We start from the raw sequence: 6,000 nt of genomic DNA, 5'->3' as shown, positions 1-6,000 counted from the left end.
CTTACACTGATCAGGACAAATGCCGGAATGCCGAATTTCAAAACGGGGCACCCGGTTCGTGCTGCGTGAGAACGGGGGTTGCTGTGTTTCTGTCGAGCAGATTGCCCATATTTTTCGTTTCCCTGCGCCAGACGTGACCGAGGGGCTGAATGGGCCTTACTCTAACTTCTGCTACTCGCTTCTGGGAGGCCTGAGCAGCAGTCTCCTTCACCCGTCACGTTCTTCTGAAAGGACGCCTGCCGGTACATTCCCCGCGACCATGATTGTCTTCGAAGGACAGTCCAGGTGGCGACCAATGTAGGCACAGGAAGATCCCAGAGCCAACATTTGTAATGGCACTTAGGTCTCCTTTTGGTCATGTTGGATTTGATTTGAATGTTAGTTTCGAGTGCTAGCGCTATTCCCTCCCCCTTTTACTGAATCTATTCTTTCACCCGAACAGTACTATGCGAGCAGGAGCTGTGTGCTCTTTTCACTAGCAATTGAAGCCAAGAAACCTGGACTTTTTATAAGTTGGGGTTGTTAGTGATACTTCCCACTCTATGCATATAATAATAATCTTTATTATTGTCACAAGTAGGCTTACATAAACACGAGAATGAAGTTACTGTGCAAATCCCACAGTCGCCACACTCCAGCGCCTGTTAGATTGGATTTTGTTTATTTTGCAGTGAAAAGTATTTTTCTGCGAGCAGCTCAACAGATCATTAAGTACATGAAAAGAAAAGAAAATACATAATAGGGCAACACAAGGTACACAATGTAACTACATAAGCACCGGCATCGGGTGAAGCGTACAGGGTGTAGTGTTAATGAGGTCAGTCAATAAGAGGGTCATTTAGGAGTCTGGTAACAGCGGGGAAGAAGCTGTTTTTGAGTCTGTTGGTGCGTGTTCTCAGACGTCTGTATCTCCTGCCCGATGGAAGAAGTTGGAAGAGTGAGTAAGCCGGGTGGGAGGGGTCTTTGATTATGCTGCCCTCTTTCCCCAGGCAGCGGGAGGTGTTGATGGAGTCAATGGATGGGAGGCGGGTTAGTGTGATGGACTGGGCGGTGATCATGACATTGAAGTTTCTTGCGGTCTTGGGCCGAGCAGTTGCCACACCAGGCTGTTCGGGTACACTGAGGGAGAATTCAGAATGTCCAATTCACCTAACAGCACATCTTTCGGGAGGAAACCGGAGCACCCAGAGGAAACCCACGCAGAAACGGGGAGAGCGTGCAGACTCCGCACAGTCAGTGACCCAAGCCGGGAACTGGCCATACGAAGCAACAGTGCTAACCACTGTGCTACCGTGCGTAGGGGGACGTAGTGGTAACATGGACCGGTAATCCAGAGGGCTAGGCTAACCCTCCAGGTACACAGGTTCAAATCCCGTCACAGCAATTCTTGATTATGATCCAGTCACCGTGACAACCATCGATTGTTGTCAAAACCCCTCGGGTTCAGTTAAGGGAAGGAAATCTGCTGTCCTGAATCGGTCTGGCCTACACGTGACTCCAGACCCCCAGCGTTGTGCCTGACTCTTAAACTGCCCGCCTGAAATGGCCGAGCGAGCCATGCTGTACAAGGGGCAATTCGGGATGGGCAACAAATGCCAACCTTAGAAGTGATGCCCGCGTTCCCCCCCCCCCCCAAAATAATGTTTTGAAAGGTCCGCACACTCGTGAGAAAGTGAACATTGTCCATTTGACTTACACCCTTGCTTGTTCTGTTTCAGTCCACGTTTGTGTGTGTTCTTCTTCCAGTCTGCTTCTTTCGGGGTCCCTAAATCAGCAGCTTGAGGGATAAATTTAAAGGCAGCCCCCCCCCCCCCCCCCTTGAAGAGGCGGGGCATCAGAATCTCAGAGGCGTGTGTGTGTCACACGCTCCATTGCAGTCTGCGGGAATTGAACCTGGGATCCTGGCCATACGAAGCAACGGTGCTAACCACTGTGCTACCAAGCAAAGGGGGATGTAGTGGTAACATGGACCAGTAAATCCAGAGGGCTCATCTAATGCTCCAGGCACACATGTTCAAATCCCACCACACCAATTCTTGATTATGATCCAGTCACCGTGATTTAGCACAGTGGGCTAAACAGCTGGCTCCTAATGCAGAACAAGGCCAGCAGCGTGGGTTAAAATTCCCGTACCGGCCTCCCTGAACAGGCGCCGGAGTGTGGCGACTAGGGGGCTTTTCACAGTAACCTCATTGGAGCCTCCTTGTGACAATAAGCGATTATTATCTGTTTGTCGGTGGGTGCATCTCCCTCTGTTTTAGCGCGTGTGTGTGTGTCTCCCTCCCCGCCTCACCCCATGTATCCCTCTCTCTCTCTGCTGCGTTTTGGCTGCCTCCCTCCTGCCCCTTTGTGTTCCTCCGTCCTGTCTCCGAAGCCTCGTAGTTTTCACCGTCACGTCTTCCCCTCTGCTACTCCCATCAGTCAGCGAGGCAGTAATTCTTCAGCCGGCCCTCCTGTTACAAGCCCAGAAAACCGGGACAATCAAATCGACGTCAATCACGGCCGCGGGATCAATTTGTCACACACACTCCATTGATCCTGAGCCACTGCGTTCTGATTAAATCCAATCTGCTGGCAATGGAAAATCACAAAGGGACGCATTTGCAATTTCTGGGGCCTATTCAGCGTCTTCCACTGTGGATTTTTCATCGGGAACAGCACACAGTGAATTTTAAACCAAAAAAAGAGCCAACTTCAGCTCGAGAGGGAGAGTGTGTCGGGATTCACCCTGTCCCATTTCTCACACTGTTAGCTTGTTTCCGGGGGATCTCTGTGATCCGGCTTTGCACAAAAAAGGGAACAACTTAAGATTTAACACATGATACAGCGGCACCAGTTCAGCCGTGAATAAAAATCCTTCTCTGGAGCAAACCATCTGTTTCAAGCCATTTGTCTCCTTTATCCAGCATGGGAGATGGATTGTCTGACGTAGGGAACATCTCCAAATCACGTTTTCAAACCATTCTGAATACAGATGGTCGCTTGCCTTATTTCTACACACACACACACACACATGGTGTGTCTCCCGCCCCCCCCCCCCCCCCCTCAGAGACGACCCACAATGCAGAAGGAGGCCATTCGGCCTATCGAGTCTGCATCGACCCCTTTGAAAGAGCACCCCACCTATCTCCACTCCCCCCGCCCTATCCCCGTAACCCCCATTTCACCTTTGCACACGACAGGGGCAATTTTAGCATGGCCAATCAACCTGAATTTTAGCATGGCCAATCAACCTGAATTTTAGCATGGCCAATCAACCTGAATTTTAGCATGGCCAATCAACCTAAACTGCGCACCTTTCGGCTCTGGGAGGAAACGCGTGCAGTCACGGGGAAAACGTGCAAACCCCCAAGGTCGGAATCGGGCCCGGATCCCTGGCGCCGTGAGGCAGTAGTGCTAACCACTCCGCCACCAGGCCACCCCACAAGGACTTGAAACGTTAACTCTGTCTTTCTCTCCATGGACGCTGCCTGATCTGCTGAGTTTATCCGGCATTTTCTGTTTTTTTTCACACCAGGAGTATCTCCTCCTGCTCGCCTTTAAGGTTATGCTAGGGCGCCGGTTCGCTCAATGCTGTGGAGGTGACAGGCCTGCGGCTTGACATATTTTCAGCCTCCAACACTGCAGTGATGCCTGAAGACGACGGCATCGGCGTCGATTTTACACTTGCCTTTCTAGAGTGGGGTTTGAACTCATAACCGCCTCACCCACAGGCAAGGGTGCAACCCACTGTGCCAGGGTGGCTTTTACAACTGTTGCAGAATCTGTCCCTGAGTCCCTGCCGTGCCCCCTCACACCCTTCCTGCAAACCCCCCCCCCCCCCCCCCCATCCCTACCCCACCCCCTCGCACGTTTGAGCTTGAGATCTGAAGAGCAGAGCTCGCCTGAATTTAAACGCAGCCTGATTGCAGCAGGACCATTAATTAAGTGTGGGGCCAATGCATGACAGACAGCTCTGGGCACCGAGCGTGACATCCACATGCGGGGTGACAGCCAGAAAGACCCTGAGCGACGGCCAATGATTAAAGGTGCTCGAGCCATGTAATTGGACAGTCGATTTCAATAATGTCTTGTAATGAGACACTGACAGATTGACACCACCGCCTGGCTGTGCTTTTGTCTCTATTCCGCACGTTGCCGAGGGAATCGAAAACTCTCCATCCTTCAGCTGTTGGGCACAGCATGGGCAGGGTGCTAAATCCCCTCTGCCCAGTTCTTAGTTAAAGAGGGAGCATGCGGAATTGGTAGCAGCGTTAGGACACAAGAGATAGGAAACTAACGGCTATGTGTCTCGCTGTCCTACGGGTCTGTTTGCAAAAGGTTGAAAATACCTCTGCAGTGCAAAATGTCTGCCCTCCCAGTCACAGCTCAGCTTCTGGTAGCTGCTGTGGTGCCTGTTCGCTTTGCTCTGAGTTCACACCCAGGCAGAACCAATCGAGCACAGTGGGCATGGATCAGTTGCCAGACTCGCATAATCAAACGCAGAGCAATCGAACACCACGCCACGTGCGGCACTGTGTGGGATACGGATGCTGGTGCTTACTCCAGGGGCGACTGCTTCTCCTGGGCCTGAGAGGGCAGATGGAGCCTCGGCAGGAGATGTCCCATCGGCTCGGAAGAAACGGTTTTAGGTTTGGTCCTTTTCTGCAACCATGTCTCATGCCCCTTTGCCCTCCCTTCCTGATTTGTTTGGTTCTTCCCTGCCCACATTTTACCTGGTTTGGGGAATAGCAGGGGAGCGTTGGAAGGATTAGCAGGTCGATCAGCAACTTGTGGACGTACACCACAAGCAGACGGCTAACCCAGAGTTTTTGGCCAGCGGGAGGGGCATTAATTACCGATCCATAAATCCTCCCATGCTCTGCTGGATAAAGAACTCCACATTATTCCCATTGCCAGATCATTAAGACCTTCTTTGCTTTGTTTGTTCATCCGTCAGGTTTTATTTAAGCTCCATCTTCCAACTGTAGCATCCAGCTATGTTCCTATGATGGTTGAATGGTTGATGTCCCTTTCCGTAGGGTCCCAAGTTCAAACCTTGGGCTCTTTTTTTAAAAATTCATTTGCGGGACGAGCGTATCATTGGCTAGGTTAGCATTGATTGCCCATCCCTAATTGCCCTTGAGAAGGTGTTGGTGAGCTGCCTTCTTGAACTGCTGCAGTCCCTGAGGTGTACGGATAGCCACAGCGCTGTTAGGGACGGTGTTCCAGGATTTCGACTCAGTGGCAGTGAAGGGAACGGCCGATATATTTCCAAGTCAGGGTGGTGAGTGACTTTTCATAGAATTTTTTTTTTTTCATAGAATTTTTACAGTGCAGAAGGAGGCCATTCGGCCCATCGAGTCTGCACCGGCACCTGGAAAGAGCACCCTACCCAAGGTTAACACCTCCACCCTATCCCCATAACCCAGTAACCCCACCCAACACGAAGGACAATTTTGGACACTAAGGGCAATTTAGCATGCCCAATCCACCTAACTTGCACATCTTTGGACTGTGGGAGGAAACCGGAGCACCCGGAGGAAACCCACGCACACAGGGGGAGGACGTGCAGACTCCACACAGACAGTGACCCAAGCCGGGAATCGAACCTGGGACCCTGGAGCTGTGAAGCATTTATGCTAACCACCATGCTACCCTGCTGCCCCATGCTACCCTGCTGTTGTTGTAGCTGCGCTCATCCAGGCAAGTGGAGAGTATTCCATCGCACTTCTGACTTGGGCCTTGTAGATGGCGGATCAGGAGGTGAATTACCCGCCGCAGGATTCCCAGCCTCTGATCTTTATCCCTGGAAGGGTAGTGATAAGACTCTATAAGGTGCCAGAGTTTTTGAGCAAATTAACCCAAACCATCATGTGACTATACCTCTGCGTTGGAACAGTTTGGTCTTGTTGGATCCTCAGTAGATTTTTGGACGTTCAGTGAGGGAAAGTGTGATAGAGGGAGAAGATCATCCATTTAGAGGGAGATAATGGTGTCATGGCAATGTCGCAGGACGAG

The sequence above is a fragment of the Scyliorhinus canicula genome, chromosome 23 (assembly GCF_902713615.1).
Source record: "Scyliorhinus canicula chromosome 23, sScyCan1.1, whole genome shotgun sequence".
Classification (NCBI taxonomy): Eukaryota; Metazoa; Chordata; class Chondrichthyes; order Carcharhiniformes; family Scyliorhinidae; genus Scyliorhinus; species Scyliorhinus canicula.
Note: the sequence above shows the minus strand (reverse complement) of the source record.